Here is a 21061-nt window from a genome sequence, read left to right as displayed (position 1 = left end):
GACCCTTACAAACTTGTGTATTTTCAAACACATGTAAGGTTAAATGAAGAAATATTAGGCGCATAAATAAAATAAGAGAAAATTTTTGATGTTGAATTGGTGGGGTGCGCCAGGCAATTGCAGTAGTGCAACACAAAAGCGACACATGAGAGTCCCAATAGCAAGCTAGTTTAGTGGAATCTCCCCCTCAAGATATAAATTTAATATCGCGTGGACCATTGGCCCACATATTAGATATTAAACTGATAAGAACAGATACTACACTTGATCTTAGCCAAAAGGCCGAGAAAGGTATGAGTTGAAATACATCCTTGATGCGGGTTTTATATTTGACATGGGCTCTGTTGCTCTTTTGAGTATGCGATGTGGGACTCTTATGCTATAACTTCTTGTGTACTAGTGTTCTGTTAGCTACACTTTTATGTAACAGTATTAAAAAATATTCACAACAAAAGTTGTTTTGATAATCAGCTTGATGGCTTATAGTGTTTCTATACTAGTGCTCGTCTTCTAGTCAGTATGCTTGACAAATATCTTAATTATAGTGAAAGCATGTTTTTTTAAATGCTACCTACCAAGTGTTCTCATTTTTTGTTCCATTGCTAGTTCAGTTCAAGTAAAATCATTTTCAATTATAGCTTATGAATTTTTTTAACAAATCAAAGTGGAAATCTTTTTATTTAATATTGTCATTATACAATGAATAACAACTTCATCGGTAAATAGTAATTACTATAAGTTTTTCATGAGCTGGCTTCTAAATCTTGGTAAATATGCAGTTTGGTTTGAGTGGTCCTTCTTCCATAAATGTTTGAGTGGTTGAGATATGATCCAAATTAAAATGTTAAACCTTTGTAGTGCTGTTTTTAGGACTGCATTTGGGCCAACTACAGATTATGGAAGGACAACGCACATAATTTGCCAAAGAACTGGATTGTTACTCATGAGAATGCAGAAGTAATATGATTAGTTTATTCATTTTGTATGCATTTTTGCCATGTTTCCCTCAAGAACTTGTCTAGTCACTTTTTTATTAAATTATTTCATGGATTCGTGAAATATAGTTTCCAATTTTTCACGGGAAAGATAGCCGTGAGTTAACTAAAAAAGAGACCATAAGAGTGAGAGAAATTCAAAAAAGGTTTCATTATGATTTAAAACCATAATTCTTACATATTTCAAATCCTATTTTTTTTATAAGATATTTCATCTCCCATGATAACATTTTTTTTTGTTAAAACGTTATAACATGTCAAAAGTGATTGTTAAAAAAATACATGTCAAAAGTAGTTGGGGAGAACCAACATTTAAGAAACCATGTTCCAATTTAATACTACACCATCTTGGATACATTAAGTCCCACATCGGCTAGAATATGGCACAAGTAAGTGTTTATAAAGGCTTGACATGCTAGTAAGTTCGCCGAGCTGAGTAGCGACAACTTGTGACCCGAGTGGGGGCAACAAGGTGATGGAACATGGCTTAGGCTTAACAGGTTGGTCTGGTTTGTGCACCATGCTGGCCTGCCCGCTCCAAGTTGAGAGTTGAGCCATGGGACTTGAGCGAAGGCACGAGTCTTGTGGGTCTTAGAAAGGAGGGTACAACGTGAGGCTGGTTTCACAGAGCAGCGAACACCTCCTATTCCTAACAGTGGAGGGATTACAGGCCGCTGCACCTCCAGCCCACAACACCTGGTGAGCCTAGCCCCTTGAACCATCATTTTTTGTGGGTTCCTACTGGGGTGCCATTTAGGGAAGATGAGCCTCCGCAATAAACTTTATTTATAATTAAAAGTAATATCTTATTGACTATAATATCTTATACTCTCTTTGCGGAGAAATTCTATGTCATATATGAGTATTGAAATGAGTATTTATTTTTGGTAATGAGTTGAACCTTTCATGTAAAATCATTTACGCTCATAAATATGAAAATCGTCCCCGCAATTTAATTTTCTTTCATTTACTAGACATGACTACCGACCCTTACAAACTTGTGTATTTTCAAACACATGTAAGGTTAAATGAAGAAATATTAGGCGCATAAATAAAATAAGAGAAAATTTTTGATGTTGAATTGGTGGGGTGCGCCAGGCAATTGCAGTAGTGCAACACAAAAGCGACACATGAGAGTCCCAATAGCAAGCTAGTTTAGTGGAATCTCCCCCTCAAGATATAAATTTAATATCGCGTGGACCATTGGCCCACATATTAGATATTAAACTGATAAGAACAGATACTACACTTGATCTTAGCCAAAAGGCCGAGAAAGGTATGAGTTGAAATACATCCTTGATGCGGGTTTTATATTTGACATGGGCTCTGTTGCTCTTTTGAGTATGCGATGTGGGACTCTTATGCTATAACTTCTTGTGTACTAGTGTTCTGTTAGCTACACTTTTATGTAACAGTATTAAAAAATATTCACAACAAAAGTTGTTTTGATAATCAGCTTGATGGCTTATAGTGTTTCTATACTAGTGCTCGTCTTCTAGTCAGTATGCTTGACAAATATCTTAATTATAGTGAAAGCATGTTTTTTTAAATGCTACCTACCAAGTGTTCTCATTTTTTGTTCCATTGCTAGTTCAGTTCAAGTAAAATCATTTTCAATTATAGCTTATGAATTTTTTTAACAAATCAAAGTGGAAATCTTTTTATTTAATATTGTCATTATACAATGAATAACAACTTCATCGGTAAATAGTAATTACTATAAGTTTTTCATGAGCTGGCTTCTAAATCTTGGTAAATATGCAGTTTGGTTTGAGTGGTCCTTCTTCCATAAATGTTTGAGTGGTTGAGATATGATCCAAATTAAAATGTTAAACCTTTGTAGTGCTGTTTTTAGGACTGCATTTGGGCCAACTACAGATTATGGAAGGACAACGCACATAATTTGCCAAAGAACTGGATTGTTACTCATGAGAATGCAGAAGTAATATGATTAGTTTATTCATTTTGTATGCATTTTTGCCATGTTTCCCTCAAGAACTTGTCTAGTCACTTTTTTATTAAATTATTTCATGGATTCGTGAAATATAGTTTCCAATTTTTCACGGGAAAGATAGCCGTGAGTTAACTAAAAAAGAGACCATAAGAGTGAGAGAAATTCAAAAAAGGTTTCATTATGATTTAAAACCATAATTCTTACATATTTCAAATCCTATTTTTTTTATAAGATATTTCATCTCCCATGATAACATTTTTTTTTGTTAAAACGTTATAACATGTCAAAAGTGATTGTTAAAAAAATACATGTCAAAAGTAGTTGGGGAGAACCAACATTTAAGAAACCATGTTCCAATTTAATACTACACCATCTTGGATACATTAAGTCCCACATCGGCTAGAATATGGCACAAGTAAGTGTTTATAAAGGCTTGACATGCTAGTAAGTTCGCCGAGCTGAGTAGCGACAACTTGTGACCCGAGTGGGGGCAACAAGGTGATGGAACATGGCTTAGGCTTAACAGGTTGGTCTGGTTTGTGCACCATGCTGGCCTGCCCGCTCCAAGTTGAGAGTTGAGCCATGGGACTTGAGCGAAGGCACGAGTCTTGTGGGTCTTAGAAAGGAGGGTACATCGTGAGGCTGGTTTCACAGAGCAGCGAACACCTCCTATTCCTAACAGTGGAGGGATTACAGGCCGCTGCACCTCCAGCCCACAACACCTGGTGAGCCTAGCCCCTTGAACCATCATTTTTTGTGGGTTCCTACTGGGGTGCCATTTAGGGAAGATGAGCCTCCGCAATAAACTTTATTTATAATTAAAAGTAATATCTTATTGACTATAATATCTTATACTCTCTTTGCGGAGAAATTCTATGTCATATATGAGTATTGAAATGTGTATTTATTTTTGGTAATGAGTTGAACCTTTCATGTAAAATCATTTACGCTCATAAATATGAAAATCGTCCCCGCAATTTAATTTTCTTTCATTTACTAGACATGACTACCGACCCTTACAAACTTGTGTATTTTCAAACACATGTAAGGTTAAATGAAGAAATATTAGGCGCATAAATAAAATAAGAGAAATTTTTTGATGTTGAATTGGTGGGGTGCGCCAGGCAATTGCAGTAGTGCAACACAAAAGCGACACATGAGAGTCCCAATAGCAAGCTAGTTTAGTGGAATCTCCCCCTCAAGATATAAATTTAATATCGCGTGGACCATTGGCCCACATATTAGATATTAAACTGATAAGAACAGATACTACACTTGATCTTAGCCAAAAGGCCGAGAAAGGTATGAGTTGAAATACATCCTTGATGCGGGTTTTATATTTGAAATGGGCTCTGTTGCTCTTTTGACTATGCGATGTGGGACTCTTATGCTATAACTTCTTGTGTACTAGTGTTCTGTTAGCTACACTTTTATGTAACAGTATTAAAAAATATTCACAACAAATGTTGTTTTGATAATCAGCTTGATGGCTTATAGTGTTTCTAAACTAGTGCTCGTCTTCTAGTCAGTATGCTTGACAAATATCTTAATTATAGTGAATGCATGTTTTTTTAAATGCTACCTACCAAGTGTTCTCATTTTTTGTTCCATTGCTAGTTCAATTCAAGTGAAATCATTTTCAATTACAGCTTATGAATTAAAAACCGTAATTCTTACAACCGTAATTCTTAAAACAAAGACCATAGAGTGAGAGACCATAAGAGTGAGAGAAATTCAAAAAAGGTTTCATTATGATTTAAAACCGTAATTCTTACATATTTCAAATCCTATTTTTTTTATAAGATATTTCATCTCCCATGATAACATTTTTTTTTGTTAAAACGTTATAACATGTCAAAAGTGATTGTTAAAAAAATACATGTCAAAAGTAGTTGGGGAGAACCAACATTTAAGAAACCATGTTCCAATTTAATACTACACCATCTTGGATACATTAAGTCCCACATCGGCTAGAATATGGCACAAGTAAGTGTTTATAAAGGCTTGACATGCTAGTAAGTTCGCCGAGCTGAGTAGCGACAACTTGTGACCCGAGTGGGGGCAACAAGGTGATGGAACATGGCTTAGGCTTAACAGGTTGGTCTGGTTTGTGCACCATGCTGGCCTGCCCGCTCCAAGTTGAGAGTTGAGCCATGGGACTTGAGCGAAGGCACGAGTCTTGTGGGTCTTAGAAAGGAGGGTACAGCGTGAGGCTGGTTTCACAGAGCAGCGAACACCTCCTATTCCTAACAGTGGAGGGATTACAAGCCGCTGCACCTCCAGCCCACAACACCTGGTGAGCCTAGCCCCTTGAACCATCATTTTTTGTGGGTTCCTACTGGGGTGCCATTTAGGGAAGATGAGCCTCCGCAATAAACTTTATTTATAATTAAAAGTAATATCTTATTGACTATAATATCTTATACTCTCTTTGCGGAGAAATTCTATGTCATATATGAGTATTGAAATGTGTATTTATTTTTGGTAATGAGTTGAACCTTTCATGTAAAATCATTTACGCTCATAAATATGAAAATCGTCCCCGCAATTTAATTTTCTTTCATTTACTAGACATGACTACCGACCCTTACAAACTTGTGTATTTTCAAACACATGTAAGGTTAAATGAAGAAATATTAGGCGCATAAATAAAATAAGAGAAATTTTTTGATGTTGAATTGGTGGGGTGCGCCAGGCAATTGCAGTAGTGCAACACAAAAGCGACACATGAGAGTCCCAATAGCAAGCTAGTTTAGTGGAATCTCCCCCTCAAGATATAAATTTAATATCGCGTGGACCATTGGCCCACATATTAGATATTAAACTGATAAGAACAGATACTACACTTGATCTTAGCCAAAAGGCCGAGAAAGGTATGAGTTGAAATACATCCTTGATGCGGGTTTTATATTTGACATGGGCTCTGTTGCTCTTTTGACTATGCGATGTGGGACTCTTATGCTATAACTTCTTGTGTACTAGTGTTCTGTTAGCTACACTTTTATGTAACAGTATTAAAAAATATTCACAACAAAAGTTGTTTTGATAATCAGCTTGATGGCTTATAGTGTTTCTATACTAGTGCTCGTCTTCTAGTCAGTATGCTTGACAAATATCTTAATTATAGTGAATGCATGTTTTTTTAAATGCTACCTACCAAGTGTTCTCATTTTTTGTTCCATTGCTAGTTCAATTCAAGTGAAATCATTTTCAATTACAGCTTATGAATTAAAAACCGTAATTCTTACAACCGTAATTCTTAAAACAAAGACCATAAGAGTGAGAGACCATAAGAGTGAGAGAAATTCAAAAAAGGTTTCATTATGATTTAAAACCGTAATTCTTACATATTTCAAATCCTATTTTTTTTATAAGATATTTCATCTCCCATGATAACATTTTTTTTTGTTAAAACGTTATAACATGTCAAAAGTGATTGTTAAAAAAATACATGTCAAAAGTAGTTGGGGAGAACCAACATTTAAGAAACCATGTTCCAATTTAATACTACACCATCTTGGATACATTAAGTCCCACATCGGCTAGAATATGGCACAAGTAAGTGTTTATAAAGGCTTGACATGCTAGTAAGTTCGCCGAGCTGAGTAGCGACAACTTGTGACCCGAGTGGGGGCAACAAGGTGATGGAACATGGCTTAGGCTTAACAGGTTGGTCTGGTTTGTGCACCATGCTGGCCTGCCCGCTCCAAGTTGAGAGTTGAGCCATGGGACTTGAGCGAAGGCACGAGTCTTGTGGGTCTTAGAAAGGAGGGTACAGCGTGAGGCTGGTTTCACAGAGCAGCGAACACCTCCTATTCCTAACAGTGGAGGGATTACAAGCCGCTGCACCTTCAGCCCACAACACCTGGTGAGCCTAGCCCCTTGAACCATCATTTTTTGTGGGTTCCTACTGGGGTGCCATTTAGGGAAGATGAGCCTCCGCAATAAACTTTATTTATAATTAAAAGTAATATCTTATTGACTATAATATCTTATACTCTCTTTGCGGAGAAATTCTATGTCATATATGAGTATTGAAATGAGTATTTATTTTTGGTAATGAGTTGAACCTTTCATGTAAAATCATTTACTCTCATAAATATGAAAATCGTCCCCGCAATTTAATTTTCTTTCATTTACTAGACATGACTACCGACCCTTACAAACTTGTGTATTTTCAAACACATGTAAGGTTAAATGAAGAAATATTAGGCGCATAAATAAAATAAGAGAAATTTTTTGATGTTGAATTGGTGGGGTGCGCCAGGCAATTGCAGTAGTGCAACACAAAAGCGACACATGAGAGTCCCAATAGCAAGCTAGTTTAGTGGAATCTCCCCCTCAAGATATAAATTTAATATCGCGTGGACCATTGGCCCACATATTAGATATTAAACTGATAAGAACAGATACTACACTTGATCTTAGCCAAAAGGCCGAGAAAGGTATGAGTTGAAATACATCCTTGATGCGGGTTTTATATTTGACATGGGCTCTGTTGCTCTTTTGACTATGCGATGTGGGACTCTTATGCTATAACTTCTTGTGTACTAGTGTTCTGTTAGCTACACTTTTATGTAACAGTATTAAAAAATATTCACAACAAAAGTTGTTTTGATAATCAGCTTGATGGCTTATAGTGTTTCTATACTAGTGCTCGTCTTCTAGTCAGTATGCTTGACAAATATCTTAATTATAGTGAATGCATGTTTTTTTAAATGCTACCTACCAAGTGTTCTCATTTTTTGTTCCATTGCTAGTTCAATTCAAGTGAAATCATTTTCAATTACAGCTTATGAATTAAAAACCGTAATTCTTACAACCGTAATTCTTAAAACAGAGACCATAAGAGTGAGAGACCATAAGAGTGAGAGAAATTCAAAAAAGGTTTCATTATGATTTAAAACCGTAATTCTTACATATTTCAAATCCTATTTTTTTTATAAGATATTTCATCTCCCATGATAACATTTTTTTTTGTTAAAACGTTATAACATGTCAAAAGTGATTGTTAAAAAAATACATGTCAAAAGTAGTTGGGGAGAACCAACATTTAAGAAACCATGTTCCAATTTAATACTACACCATCTTGGATACATTAAGTCCCACATCGGCTAGAATATGGCACAAGTAAGTGTTTATAAAGGCTTGACATGCTAGTAAGTTCGCCGAGCTGAGTAGCGACAGCTTGTGACCCGAGTGGGGGCAACAAGGTGATGGAACATGGCTTAGTCTTAACAGGTTGGACTGGTTTGTGCACCATGCTGGCCTGCCCGCTCCAAGTTGAGAGTTGAGCCATGGGACTTGAGCGAAGGCACGAGTCTTGTGGGTCTTAGAAAGGAGGGTACAGCGTGAGGCTGGTTTCACAGAGCAGCGAACACCTCCTACTCCTAACAGTGGAGGGATTACAGGCCGCTGCACCTCCAGCCCACAACACCTGGTGAGCCTAGCCCCTTGAACCATCATTTTTTGTGGGTTCCTACTGGGGTGCTGTTGGAACAAAATTGATTTAAAAATGTTTGCCCCTAAATCTATTAAGGTTTTGATGATAACAAAGTATTAATAAACAATTGGAAGGACTAAAAATTTAATTTAAGTGTGCAGGACTTAGACTCAATTAAACTCTGATTGAAGATCAGAAGATAAGGAGTTCAGAAGTTTGCAAGTGTTCAGAAGATTGTGAGACTCAGAAGTTGTAATCTTCAGACGATGAAGTCTTCAGAACTTCTTAAGGTCTAAGCTTCATCAATCTCTAATGATCTTCTTGAAGTTTGTAAAGATTCTCTGTTGCAAGTCAACTCTTCTACCAATGAAGAAAAGGACCTTTCAAGCCTGATCAGAACAGCTACTCTCCTTTTGTCTGTCCTCTTTTGAGAACGTGGGTCATCAGTTGTGTTAGCTGAATAAGGAAAGTCTTCTCTGCAGTAGTCAAAGTACCTGAAACTCTTACTCAGTTTTAGATACAACCAAACTGCATCAAGACAGGCTGCTTGAAGACAAAAGGTTATCTACTTCAACGGTCATCTTTGCAACGACTCTTTTCTTGTCATATATATACTAAAGGAATCAGTTGTAATCGGTATCAAGGATTATTATCTCGCACGAACAAACTCTGAATTCCTCATACAAAGCTCTGAACCTCTGAACTGTGTTGTTGCACTTTTAGTTCAAATATTTAGTATTTGTTCTTCTAGGTTCTGATTAAGAGCTGTTGTATTCATTCTATTTTTCATTACATTTGTACTTGAGAAGTCTCTTGCTTGTGTGCTTGAGCATTGTGGTGAAGTCTCTTGCTTGTGTGCTTGAGCATTGTGGTGAAGTCTCTTGCTTGTGTGCTTGAGCATTGTGGTGAAGTCTCTTGCTTGTGTGCTTGAGCAGTTGTAATCTTGTGTGATTATAGTGAAATCCCTTGGAAGTGCAAGGGGACTGGACTACTCTCGTTTTGTGAGAGGAACCAGTATAAAGTGCTTGTGTGATCTCTCTCTATCTCTTAACTTGTTTTATTGTGTTATTTATCCGCTGCTGTTGAAGTTAAGATAAGAACTTGAAAAAGTTTTAAACTTGACTAAAACACAATTCAACCCCCCTTCTTGTGTTTTCACACCTTCAATTGGTATCTAGAGCACTGGTCTGTTACTTTCACTTAACAGTGAGACAGTAAAGATCTTGTGAGAACACTATGTCTGGAGGAGACGATAGTAGCACTAGAACAACCGGTGAAGCCGGTGATGCCAGTGGTGTTGGTGGTGGTCCTAGAAATGCTTTTGGTTTTGACTACTTGAGTAATGAATCACATGAACATAGTGGCAATAGGAAAGCCCCTATATTCAATGGTGATGCATCATTATTTGAGTGGTGGAAGGAAAGACTGTATAGCAATATTACTGCTATTGATCATGAGTAGTGGGATTTGGTTGAGCTGGGAGTAACTTTTGAAAACTTAAATGAACATGGAAGATTGTCCATTGAGCATAGAAAGTTACTCACACCAGCTAACTTAAAAATCTACACTAAGTATCATAGAGTAAAGGACATTGTTGTTGGTGCTATTAGACATGAAGATTATGTAAGAATAGAAAACAAGTCTACTGCTAAATCTATCTTTGATTCTATGTGTGCTACCTATGATGGTAATGAAAAGGTTCAAGAGGCTAAGGCTAGTCTCTTGATAAGGCAATATGAACTATTCACTATGCAACAAGATGAAAACATTGAGACTATGTTTACAAGGTTTCAAATCCTTGTATCTGGTCTTAAAGCTCTTAAGAGGAGTTATTCCACCTATGACCATGTTCAGAAGATTCTGAGAAGTCTTCCTATTGCTTGGAGACCTAAGGTCACTACAATAGAAGAAGCTCAAAATCTCAAGACTCTGAGTCTTGAGGCTCTGATAAGCAATCTCAGAAGCCATGAGATGGTTCTGAATGCTGATTCAGAAGCTAAGAAGAAGTCCAAGTCTGTGGCTTTACAGTCAACTAGGACTCCTTCTAAAGCTCTTAAGACTCAGCTTCTTGACCTTGAAGAGGAATCTTCTGCAGATGGCCAAGAGGAGGAAATGGGTGAAGATGAGTTTGCTTTATTCACCAAGTTTCAGCAATGGAACAGGTTTAACAAAAGAAATTTCAGAGGAAACAGCTCCAGAAATTTTGTCAGCAAAAAGGATGATCAGAAGAACTGCTTCAACTGTAAGAAGCCAGGACACTTTATTGCTGACTGTCCAGAAATGTCTGCTAAAGACAAAAGCAAAAGATACAGCTCAAAGAAGCAATAATTTAAGAGCAAATTGAAAAAGAGTCTGATGGCTACTTTTGAAGAGCTATCATCTGAGGAAGAAGTTGAGGAAGAGGAAGAGGCAAATCTAGCCCTGATGGCTTCAACCGACTCAGATGCAGACTCAGAGGATGAATCAGAATCAGATTCAGAAGTGACAGATGAGGTATTTTCTGACTGTTCTAAATCTCAACTTATAACTGCACTTAACAAGGTCATTGAGAAACATCTCAGAGTGTTAAGTAAACAAAAAGTTTTACAAGAAAAGCTTAACACTCTGACTGAACAAGCAGAACATTTTCAAGGTCTATATCAAGAAACTCTGAATAGAGTGAATGACTTTGAAAAGGGTTGTGCTGTTTGTCACAAACCTATTGATGAGCAGGAAATAGCTCTTCAACAGTTTGTGCATCTCAACCTTGGGAAGAGCAAAGCTGCTAATAGAATTTATAATGTTTTGAGACATAGAGGAGAAGGACTTGGCTATGAATATGGTAGAACATATTCAAAGCTGAAGACCTTTGCCAAAAAGGTTGGAAAATCTTGGGTTTATTATGTTGTTCCACCAAGTGAAGAGGGAAAGAATCCTGGTACTGTTGAAAATGAGAATGATGATCTGAGTGATTTAGAAGCTGACAGCTCAGAGGAACCAAGTTCCTCAGGATCTGAAAAGAAAAGTTCAGAAGATAGAAGTTGTTCAGAACCTGAGAACATTAGTTCAGATGTTCTGAAAGCTTCAAAATCTGAGACTTCAAATTCTGGATCCAAAGGAACTTCAGTACCTGAAGCTAGTCAATCTAAAAGCTCAGAAGTTTTTAAAAGAAAAAATTCAAACTCCAAACCTCAGATGCAGTACAGGACTCAGATTATTTATGATTCTAGAGTCAGTAGATATAATCAATCAGAACATGGGATTGGTGATAAATACAAACCCTGGAATCATAAACAATCCAAATCCTGGAATAATAACAGATCTCAAACAAAGAAAAGGTTTCAAAAAGGTTATTATTCCAAACCAAGATCTTTCTCTAACACTAAACAACATAGTAAGCATTTGTGGACTAACAAGCGTGGACCCAGAAGATGGGTACCAAAAGCTGAAATAATGTACCATTCAGATTTACCAACTAGGAAAGGATATGTCCTACCTAGAGCATGGAAACAAGTCCTATGCAAAGGAAGAAGGGCTTATGTCCTAGACAAATGGCTGACAAGTTCTCAAGTTAACAATCAGAACTTGAGAAATGAAGAGGAAGAATACTGGGATGACTTTATCATTAACTGTGATGAAGAGTTCTACCGCAATGATTAAAGTTGTTTCTCATACAGCCTGCCACTCAAAGAAGTATCATGAATCACTCATGGTATCTGGATAGTGGATGTTCAAGGCATATGACTGGTGACAAACAACTATTTTCTAAGCTGACTATGAAAGAAGGAGGATCTGTTGGCTTTGGAGGTAATCAAAAAGGAAAGATAATAGGTACAGGTACAGTAGGTAATTCTTCCCTATCTATTAATGATGTTTGGTTAGTAGATGGACTCAAACATAACTTATTGAGCATAAGTCAATTTTGCGACAATGGTTATGTAGTTGTCTTTAATAAGGAATCATGTATTGTGTCTAAACAATCTGATAACTCCATGGTATTCAAAGGTCTGAGAAAGAACAATGTTTATAAAATTAATCTTTCTGATTTGAATGAACAAAAAGTGATGTGTCTTTTGACCTTGAGTGAAGAAAAATGGATCTGGCATAAGAGGTTAGGCCATGCTAACTGGAGGTTAATCTCTAAGCTTAGCAAGCTTGACCTTGTCAGAGGTTTACCAAAAATCAAATATCACTCAAACACACTGTGTGGTTCTTGTCAAAAAGGAAAAATTACAAAATCCTCTTTTAAACCTAAGAGCATTGTTTCTACCTCAAGACCATTGGAACTTCTTCACATTGATCTGTTTGGGCCAGTTAACACTGCCTCTATAAATGGAAAGAAGTATGGATTAGTGATTGTTGATGACTACAGTAGATGGACTTGGGTAAAATTCCTAAGAACAAAAGATGAAGCATATGATGAGTTTAGTGTTTCTGCAAACAAATTCAAAATGAAAAAGGCTACACTATTTTAAAAGTTAGAAGTGATCATGGTGGAGAATTTGAAAATGAACCTTTTGAAAACTTTTGTGAAAAATATGGCATCTTGCATGAATTCTCTTCTCCTAGAACTCCTCAACAAAATGGGGTTGTAGAAAGGAAGAATAGAACTCTGCAAGAAATGGCCAGAACCATGATGCATGAAACTAATGTAGCAAAATTTTTATGGGCAGAAGCTGTAAACACAGCATGTTATGTTCAAAATAGAATCTATATCAGATCTAAATTGAACAAAACGGCTTATGAATTGTTCAAGGGAAGAAAGCCTGACATTTCTTATTTTCATCAGTTTGGATGTACTTGTTACATCTTAAACAACAAAGTCCATCTAAAGAAATTTGATGCTAGAGGTTATAAGGGTATCTTTATAGGATATTCTGAACGCTCAAAAGCATACAGACTGTATATTTCTGAAACACACACTGTGGAAGAAACTATGCATGTCAAGTTTGATGACAAAGAGCCTGACCAAGTGTCAGAGCTTGTGGAAGGTTTTCTAGATTTCAGGTATCAGAGGATCAGTATTCAGATATTCCAAACTACTCAGAACATCCATTCTCTGAAGAACCTCTGAACATGACAGCTCCTACAGACTCTGAACAACAAAGAACTGAAGCAACTGCTGAACCTGCTGTTGATGAGTCTGAAGATGATGAACCCCCAAGAAACACTTTCAAATACAAATCATCACATCCAGAGGAACTGATCTTAGGCAACAAGGATAGTCCAAGGAAGACAAGATCTCAACTGAGAAATGAGGAATCTTTAGTTGGTCTTATCTCTATGATGGAACCTTCAAAGATTGATGAAGCTCTGAAAGATGATGCTTGGATTGTAGCAATGCAAGAAGAGCTGAATCAATTTCAAAGGAATGATGTATGGACTCTAGTGCCCAAACCTTCACACAAGAACATTATTGGAACAAAATGGGTATTCAGAAACAAGCTGAATGAACAAGGTGAAGTGGTAAGAAACAAGGCTAGATTGGTTGCACAAGGTTATAGTCAGCAAGAGGGGATTGACTATACTGAAACCTTTGCACCAGTTGCTAGACTTGAAGCAATCAGGTTACTTCTATCTTATGCTGTTAATCATGGAATAACCTTGTATCAGATGGATGTTAAAAGTGTTTTCTTAAATGGTTTTATTTCTGAAGAAGTGTATGTTAAACAACCTCCTGGTTTTGAAGATGTCTCAAACCCAGAACATGTTTTCAGATTGAAGAAATCACTGTATGGTCTGAAACAAGCTCCAAGAGCTTGGTATGATAGACTCAGTAATTTCCTTCTTGAAAAGGGTTTTGAGAAAGGGAAGGTTGACTGCACACTCTTTAGAAAAACAACCAAAGATGACATTTTAATCATTCAAATTTATGTTGATGATATTATTTTTGGTTCAACTAATGCTTCCTTGTGCAAGAATTTTTCTAAGATAATGCAGGATGAATTTGAAATGAGCATGATGGGAGAATTGAAGTTCTTTCTAGGAATTCAAATTAATCAGAAGAAGGAAGGAACTTATGTTCATCAATCAAAATACACCAAGGAACTTCTGAAGAAGTTCAACCTGGATGATTGCAAAATAATGAACACTCCTATGCATTCAACTACCAACATGAGCAAGTCAGAAGATGAAGGAAAAGTAGACCAAAAGGTCTACAGAGGTATGATTGGTTCCTTACTCTATCTGACAGCCTCTAGGCCAGATATTTTATTCAGTGTTTGCTTATGTGCAAGATTCCAGTCAGATCCTAGAGAATCTCATCTTACTGCTGTAAAGAGAATCTTTAGGTATCTGAAAGGAACAACTAATCTTGGACTTCTCTATAAGAAATCCAATGATTATGTGCTAAATGGATTCTGTGATGCTGACTATGCTGGAGATAAAATTGAAAGAAAATCCACAAGTGGCAGTTGTCAATTTGTTGGTGAAAACCTTATTTCCTGGGCTAGTAAGAGACAAACTACTATAGCTTTGTCTACAGCAGAAGCAGAATACATTTCAGCAGCTAAGTGTTGCACACAACTACTCTGGTTAAAATATCAGTTAGAAGATTATCAGGTAAGCAGTCACAATATTCCTTTATATTGTGATAACACTGCAGCCATTCATTTATCTAAAAATCCTATCCTACACTCTAGAGCCAAACATATTGAAATTAAACACCATTTTATCAGAGATTATGTTCAGAGAGGTATAATAGATATTAAGTTTGTTGATACTGAAAATCAATGGGCTGACATTTTTACTAAAGCCTTACCTGTTGAAAGATTTGATTTTATAAAGAAACATCTGAACATGTTTTCAATCTCTGAATGAAAAATTTTATTTGGCAATTAAAGTGTAAGAGGTTATGTATATCAGAACTTATGATTCAGAACATCTGAAACACAAGCTCTGAAATACTTAACTCTGATAGATTATTTTAAAAATCTCAGAGGCTCTGAACTATTTAAATGGAAAACGTTTAGTATTCACTATTGAACAGTTGTCCATTGAAATAGCAGTTACCGAGTAAATTTCTGCACGTGGTCTACGTGTGTCAGGTAGTGGGTGGTTAATGATGACTTTTGGTATTCAACTTTTTGTCAAATAGCATAACTTCCCAAATTTGCCATTTTTGTGTTAACTGTGTGCATTTAAATAAAACTTTCACAATACACTTGCACACTTCTCACTCTCACAACCTACACTTTCTTTTCTCTCTAAACCTCCAACAAAATTTTTCTTTCTCTCACGTTAGATCTAACCCTTACCTAAACTCCATCATGGCTGGTTCTTCGTCTTCTTCTTCATCAAAGATTCCTCCGTTCATGTTCAGAAATCTTCAAATCGTTGGGAACGAAATGGAGCTTCCAGAATCTGAACTCACCTTTCTCTCTGAGAAGATGATAGATTTTGATTGCTTAAAGGCGAATGGGTTCGATGTAAAACAGTACTTCTCCACTCAAGGCTGGGATAAGTACTTCGACATGCTTAATGGTCCTATTTACCCAGATCTCTTGAAGAAATTCTGGATGAAGGCTAAGGTCTTTGATAAGTTTGAAGCTAAGCAGGAAGAACGTGCTGCTATTGAAAGAGATCCTAGTTTAAAAGGTAAATCTAGGAAAGAAATGGGTTTACTGGAGTTTACTGGAAAACAGATTAGGTCTAATATCTGTGGTATGAATCTGGCCTTCTCTCCTATTCACTTCAACGCTTTGCTTGGTTTGGATAACTCTGGGATAGAGTTAGATGCTTTTGAGAAGGACACAAGGTACAGAGATGATCTTCTGGCTCTGATGTGTACAGATCTGAAACTGAAGGGTAAAGTCAAGGGTTTGACTGATGTTTGCAGAGTGCTATTCAAGATCATACTAGCTGCTATCAGTCCAAGAGTTGGTGGTACTGATACAATCTCCTGGACTCATCGTCATCTGATCTACTTCCTTTTGAAAGGAACGAAGGTGAATCTGGGAGAATACTTCTTTGAGAGGATCTGTGAAGCAATCTTCTCAAGCAAATCTCAGAGGAAAACAACTATCGTTTATCCAAGATTACTTTCAGATCTTCTTTATCAAGGTCATGTTGTTCATAATCTGAAGAAGTTCCATCCAGAACTTGTGGAAAAGAAGTTTACTCCTGAAATTCTGAATGCAAGTTTTCTAACCAAGATGCGTCTTATTTCATCAAAATTGGTTCAACCTCCACAAGAGTTTACAGCTCGTCTTGAAGATCGCCTGTATGTGGATGGATATCCAGTAATCTCTGAAATGGATGCTGAGCACATCATTCAAGATTATCTGGAAGTTCTTAGAAAAGAAGGGTATACTGTTGATAGGAGTATGGTTCCTCCAGCTCCTGTAAACATGTACAATCCTAAGAGGAAACCTAAGAGGAAAGCTGAACAAGAAAAACCTGATCTACTTGCTCAGAAGAAGGTTAAAGTAGAAGAAACTATTGTTGAGCAAAGAACGAAAAGGAAACATGAAGCTATTTCTGGAAAAGCTGCTGCAACATCATCAAAGGAGCCTATTGTTGTTGATGAAGAGGAAAGTAAAGAAAGTGACTCTTCTGAAACTCAGTCTGATTCAGAAACTCAGTCTGATGAGGAAACTCTGAGTACTAGGATGCATCAGAAACAAGCTCCTGATTACAAAGGTAAGTCTCCTAAGTACATCTTTAACGAAGCTGAAATTGGAATAGGGTTTACCAAACCTCTTAGAACTATCCTTCCCAACATTTCAACCTCTGATAACCCCCTCTCAGAACTAGAAAAACATCTTAGCCCTGACCCCCTCAATAATCAACCTCTTACTCATGAAACCCACAAATCTTCATCACCTACTAAATCCAAATCACCTGACATTCCATCATCTGAACCTCAACCAGATAATCCTACCTCTAATCAAGCCTCTCCTACAAAACAACCCTCTCCTGAAAAATCCCCTGAACCAACCTCTGACCACATATCTCTTGAACCTTCATCTGAACACATATATCCTGAATCAACATCTGACCACACATCTTCTGAATCAACTCCTGAACCCAATCCTAATCCAAGTGCTGAGCATGCTTCTCCTGCACGTATTCACACTTGTGCCCCTAAACCTTCAGAGGCAGATGTTGTCATCATTAACAACCCTGCTAATGAATCAACAAAACACTCTACTATTGCCATTATCTCACCCTCATCCTCTGACCCTTTTGGTAACCTCTCCAATCAGCTTTATGATGATTTACTTAGGTTATCACACATTCAGGACAGGTTCTTGGTGTGTCCCTCTGATGTGGATATGGAGGTGTCACTAATTAAGGCTAAAATCTGCAATGCTCTGGATGCAATGGGTGATGAGATCAAGACTGTTATTGGACACCGGGATTTGGAAGTGGTGCGTCTGATGAAGGAAAGCTTAGCAAGGGCTAGCTTGAAAAGATTGACTGAGTATAGCCATGAAGAGAATGAGCGTGCTAAGCTGGCTGCTATTTCTGCTACTGCAAGGCGTATGACTGCCTTTAAGGAGTGCTGGGTGGATTCCAAGCTTTTCAAGAGTCTTGAGGATCAAAGGATTGAGAATGAACGTCTGGCTGAAGCTGCTGCAAGACTTGCTGAAGAAATTCCTGAGCTGAACCAAGAGGATGCTCCAGATGCTGATATTCTGATGATTGATTATCCAGAGGATGGTGAACCCTCCTCTGATAAAGGCAAGGCACCTTTGGTTGAAGATCAGCTGCAGATTCTTCAAGAAGCTCTGAGGGAACAACAAGAAGGTTTGGAAAGGCAAAGGACAGCTCAACTCAATTTGGAATCTAAGGTGGATGGTCTAGTTTCCAACGTGGGTTCTCTGAACGATAAATTTGACCAGCTCTTAGCCTTTCTCCAAAAACCTTAGGATTCTATGCACATTATTAATTGCTTATGATGTTCTGTTTGTGTTTTTAAATTCGTCTGAACAATCTTATTTTGAATTTTCACTTTTTTAATTTTCTTCTGTTTGATATTTTTTGTGTGAGGTTTAAGTTTTTTTTTACGATTAACAAGAACATAAAAACACAAGGTGAATTTAAACGAAATTTTTTTTTATTGCTGATCTGACAACAATGAGTACATTGGTAAAAAGAACAAGACGACCTAATCCTAGTCAGATGGATAATACTCAGAAGAAATCTCAGATTTCTCCTCAGCATCCTCTGATGAAATTTCTATAGGCTCTGGGTTCTGCTCTTCTTCTTCTTCCTGTTCTTCTTCTGGAACATAGCCAGCCAAGAACTCAACGTAGTCAGCATCATCTTCATTTTCTTCAGCTTCCGAGTCTGATGAAATGATTATAATTTCAGCATCTTGTGGTTTCTTGTTGTCTTCTTTATCTTTTTCATCTTTTTCGCGTTCTTCTTCTTCTTTCTTTCTATGAACCTCTGCAATACGTGAACTAAATCTTCTCATTCTTCTTAATTCTTCTGTTTATCTTTGTTTCTATTTTTTTTGTAGAATGTGTGTTCACTCGTTTACCTTTTATAAACCTTTTTAGCGCGTTGTTTTTCGTTTTTGAAATAAATTCACCTTTGTAACAACCACTCTTCTTCTTTGACTGTCTTGGTTATCTACATTTTTTTTTACTTTTTGATAATGACAAAAGGGGGAGTAGGTTACGCATTAATTGATAAGTGATAAGTTTCAAAGCTGAAACCACGCTCACGCTTTTATCCGTTAAGTTAAACGTTGGTTCTTTTAAGTTGTTTTACGTATTTCAATGTGGAGACTAAGTAAGTTGAAACTGAAATAAATTTCATAAGTAAGGATAAGTTAAGAGTGCAATTTTAACTTAGCCTTATGAGACTTAGGGGGAGAGCTTGCAAACCTCTCACTCTGAAGAAAGATATGAAATTTGTTTTATTCCAAATTATCTTAATCTTATACTAAATTAAAATATCATGGATAAAACTTAAAGTTTAGGCTTTAAGGAGTATCAATCTTAGGGGGAGCTTGCAAACCTCATAAACCTAAGAGAAACATGATAAGTTAATTTAACAACAATTGTCAATTAATACTTATGTTTGTCATCATCAAAAAGGGGGAGATTGTTGGAACAAAATTGATTTAAAAATGTTTGCCCCTAAATCTATTAAGGTTTTGATGATAACAAAGTATTAATAAACAATTGGAAGGACTAAAAATTTAATTTAAGTGTGCAGGACTTAGACTCAATTAAACTCTGATTGAAGATCAGAAGATAAGGAGTTCAGAAGTTTGCAAGTGTTCAGAAGATTGTGAGACTCAGAAGTTGTAATCTTCAGACGATGAAGTCTTCAGAACTTCTTAAGGTCTAAGCTTCAACAATCTCTGATGATCTTCTTGAAGTTTGTAAAGATTCTCTGTTGCAAGTCAACTCTTCTACCAATGAAGAAAAGGACCTTTCAAGCCTGATCAGAACAGCTACTCTCCTTTTGTCTGTCCTCTTTTGAGAACGTGGGTCATCAGTTGTGTTAGCTGAATAAGGAAAGTCTTCTCTGCAGTAGTCAAAGTACCTGAAACTCTTACTCAGTTTTAGATACAACCAAACTGCATCAAGACAGGCTGCTTGAAGACAAAAGGTTATCTACTTCAACGGTCATCTTTGCAATGACTCTTTTCTTGTCATATATATACTAAAGGAATCAGTTGTAATCGGTATCAAGGATTATTATCTCGCACGAACAAACTCTGAATTCCTCATACAAAGCTCTGAACCTCTGAACTGTGTTGTTGCACTTTTAGTTCAAATATTTAGTATTTGTTCTTCTAGGTTCTGATTAAGAGCTGTTGTATTCATTCTATTTTTCATTACATTTGTACTTGAGAAGTCTCTTGCTTGTGTGCTTGAGCATTGTGGTGAAGTCTCTTGCTTGTGTGCTTGAGCATTGTGGTGAAGTCTCTTGCTTGTGTGCTTGAGCAGTTGTAATCTTGTGTGATTATAGTGAAATCCCTTGGAAGTGCAAGGGGACTGGACTACTCTCGTTTTGTGAGAGGAACCAGTATAAAGTGCTTGTGTGATCTCTCTCTATCTCTTAACTTGTTTTATTGTATTAATTATCCGCTGCTGTTGAAGTTAAGATAAGAACTTGAAAAAGTTTTAAACTTGACTAAAACACAATTCAACCCCCCCTTCTTGTGTTTTCACACCTTCAGGTGCCATTTAGGGAAGATAAGCCTCCGCAATAAACTTTATTTATAATTAAAAGTAATATCTTATTGACTATAATATCTTATACTCTCTTTGCGGAGAAATTCTATGTCATATATGAGTATCGAAATGAGTATTTATTTTTGGTAATGAGTTGAACCTTTCATGTAAAATCATTTACGCTCATATATATGAAAATCGTCCCCGCAATTTAATTTTCTTTCATTTACTAGACATGACTACCGACCCTTACAAACTTGTGTGTTTTCAAACACATGTATGGTTAAATGAAGGAATATTAGGCGCATAAATAAAATAAGAGAAAATTTTTGATGTTGAATTGGTGGGGTGCGCCAGGCAATTGCAATAGTGCAACACAAAAGCGACACATGAGAGTCCCAATAGCAAGCTAGTTTAGTGGAACCTCCCCCTCAAGATATAAATTTAATATCGCGTGGACCATTGGCCCACATATTAGATATTAAACTGATAAGAACAGATACTACACTTGATCTTAGCCAAAAGGCCGAGAAAGGTATGAGTTGAAATA

At 36.8% G+C, this 21061-nt stretch overlaps 6 non-coding genes across 6 annotated transcripts; all 6 read right to left on the bottom strand.

Annotated features, from left to right (window-relative positions):
* Positions 1 to 99: 99 nt before the first annotated feature.
* Positions 100 to 295, bottom strand: LOC123919110. The gene has a single exon (XR_006813039.1). It is a non-coding gene; the product is annotated as a U2 spliceosomal RNA (small nuclear RNA).
* A 1784-nt stretch (positions 296 to 2079) lies between these two features.
* LOC123919109 lies at positions 2080 to 2275 on the bottom strand. Its single transcript, XR_006813038.1, has one exon. It is a non-coding gene; the product is annotated as a U2 spliceosomal RNA (small nuclear RNA).
* Positions 2276 to 4059: 1784 nt separating this feature from the next.
* On the bottom strand, positions 4060 to 4255 carry LOC123919108. Its single transcript, XR_006813037.1, has one exon. It is a non-coding gene; the product is annotated as a U2 spliceosomal RNA (small nuclear RNA).
* Positions 4256 to 5630: 1375 nt separating this feature from the next.
* Positions 5631 to 5826, bottom strand: LOC123919106. The gene has a single exon (XR_006813035.1). It is a non-coding gene; the product is annotated as a U2 spliceosomal RNA (small nuclear RNA).
* Positions 5827 to 7202: 1376 nt separating this feature from the next.
* Positions 7203 to 7398, bottom strand: LOC123919104. The gene has a single exon (XR_006813034.1). It is a non-coding gene; the product is annotated as a U2 spliceosomal RNA (small nuclear RNA).
* Positions 7399 to 20854: 13456 nt separating this feature from the next.
* LOC123919112 lies at positions 20855 to 21050 on the bottom strand. The gene has a single exon (XR_006813041.1). It is a non-coding gene; the product is annotated as a U2 spliceosomal RNA (small nuclear RNA).
* Between the last annotated feature and the right edge of the window lie 11 nt (positions 21051 to 21061).

This window comes from Trifolium pratense, linkage group LG3 (genome assembly GCF_020283565.1).
Source record: "Trifolium pratense cultivar HEN17-A07 linkage group LG3, ARS_RC_1.1, whole genome shotgun sequence".
NCBI lineage: Eukaryota > Viridiplantae > Streptophyta > Magnoliopsida > Fabales > Fabaceae > Trifolium > Trifolium pratense.
This window is presented reverse-complemented; position numbering and strand designations above follow the sequence as displayed.